We start from the raw sequence: 2,639 nt of genomic DNA, 5'->3' as shown, positions 1-2,639 counted from the left end.
TATATATTATTATAATACTATTATATATATATATATATATATATATATATATATATAGATGCTTGCTTGCACGCATGCATGCATGCATGCTTGCATGTATATGTTTGTAAGCAAGTATATATGCATGCATACATGTAAGTATACATGCATGTATGTACGTATACACGCATGTTTGTATGTATGCATGCTTTTATGTGTATATGTACTGCATGCATACATGTATGTATGTATGTATTCGTGCATGTATGTATGTATGCAATGGCACACCCCGCAGCGGTGATTCATGGAATTGTTTTTTACCAAAAAAAAGTAAGCGTGAGGCCCTCGGTAAGGTTCAGTCGCTTTAAGATGATATGGGGGAAAAAATTGTAACTTCATTTTCTATGTGAAAGAATTTCTTAATCCGAAATCGGCTTTCGTCGCGGGTTTTAGAATTGTGTGTAGAAGCCAAAACCGTCTTAAAAAACTTCGGCCATTTATTTTTATTTTTGGGACCGGCCAATATATTGGCCTCAGCGACCATTTGGGGCTGTGACTTAGTGTGTGGAATATATGATAAACATAAATTACACCTCGTACAAACATAGTCGACAGCTTATATGATAAACATAAATTACACCTCGTACAAACATAGTCGACAGCTTACATATACAATACAATCCACACCACCTATATCACGTGTCCTAGCGATTGATCGGGCGGGTAGAAGAAGATGTAGACAGAGAGAAATCAGACACAGAGGATACCAAGTATGTATGCTCACTTTTGTGATGTACACAATATATATATGTATATATATATGTACATATATATACATAAATATATATATATATGAATGTATATAGGCAGAATTTACCAAGAAGATGTATACTTCTCACCGTCGGGTACCCGAGAATGTGTACGATATACAGTTACAGCTGAGAAGCTATTTTTTATTATCATTAGAGTACAATAAATACACCTTTCAACAGGATGGGAAACCAATTTCGAAAATCTGATGATAGCGCGTGTCTTAGGAATGGGCTGGCATGTCGATTTCTGCCCTCAAAAGTCCAAAATTCGTACTGCAAGGTGGGTTCCACCACAAACGGCCAAATTTTCAAGATTTCAAAACTAGATTTCGTAACTAAGTGCAAATCCAAAAATAGGGTGATTTTCTCAATCAGGTCTTTGTGAGCATTTTCCGCTATCAAACGTCCGAATCGGGTCACTATTAGTGTGTTCTGTGCCTGGCTGAAGTAGGGGTGGTTTCCTGTATCATTTTAAAGATTGCACCATAGGTGGGTGTAGAGTTACTTAGGTATGTATAGTGCAGCCTATCTTGAAAGGCAGTCATAATGTACTGATATATATTTATAATTATACGGTATTTATATTGTTTTTTAAAAAAAGGCAGTATTTTTTTTTTAAAGCAGGTTTAACAGTCGTAAGCGACAGCGGCAGACTTTTATTTAGTGGTCGCGGGCGAGAATCGCAGTCATAGTGGTCGCGGTCTTATATAACACACCTCATTATTATTATTTATAAATTCACCGAATCCACTGATTGCACAATGCACCCATGGCCCCAGGGGCCAGGCCTCAGGTCCGATAGTCCAGGGACTCAATTCCAAAAGTCCCTAACAATGACCCCAAGACCCAAGACCCCAACCCGCAGAATCAGGGCCAGGGCCCAGGCTCCCTCAGGCTCTACTAAATACTAGAGAGACTATTTAGCAAAAAAAAATCCCCCGTGGCCCATTTAATATTACACAGCCACACCAAACAACCGAATTCAAAAATAAATAAATTTCATAGCGCGGCCCTGGGCCCTGGGCCTTGGGTGTGGGGTCCTGTGACCTGTCACGGTGTCACCTGTGGTCAGTTGGTCACTGTTCAGTAGTGTGTGGCTGTGAGTCTGTGACTTGTGAGTCAACAGAAAAGTGCTTACAAAAACATTTGACAGAGAGTTGCGTGTAAAAACACATTCACTTACATACGGTGAAAATCGGTGTGCAAATCGGTCTTAGTTGATACATTCCCACTCATCACTGAACCCCAGCAAAGCGCATTACGCTATCATGGCTGCGGCCAGTGTGTCCACAGTGGTACGTATCACATCTCTAGCTCCCACATCAACAGATGAGAAGCTGAAGGAACTCTTTGAGTTCGTAGGCACCGTTAAACGCGTGTATGTATCCACTGGTGATATCACGTCCATTGCTGCCAAGGAAGCATATGTCGAGTTTGATCAACCAGATCAAACCGCTTTGGCTTTGCATCTCACCAGCTTACTGTGGATAGATCGGCCGATTACTATTGACCATGTATGTGTGTTAGCGAAGTTATTGCTGTAGGAGGTAAATGCTTATGTGAATTTGGCGCACTTGGTACTGTTGTATCTGTACACGTATTTAACAAGACTGTTGCTGTAAAGCAAACATGTGCATAATGGTTACATAGTGTATAATTTATAGTATAAAGTGCAACAGGAGCATACAATTGCGACTTTCATAATCTAGACTGTATTGGCCCAACCGACTTGTCTGTTGCGTGCACAATACACAAAACGAAGAAGTATATTCGACTAGTATGTATGTATATATATACATACACGTGAATATATACAGGTAATATATATATATATATATATATATATAA

The sequence above is a fragment of the Sphaeroforma arctica genome (assembly GCF_001186125.1).
Source record: "Sphaeroforma arctica JP610 unplaced genomic scaffold supercont1.908, whole genome shotgun sequence".
Taxonomy (NCBI): Eukaryota; class Ichthyosporea; order Ichthyophonida; genus Sphaeroforma; species Sphaeroforma arctica.
Note: the sequence above shows the minus strand (reverse complement) of the source record.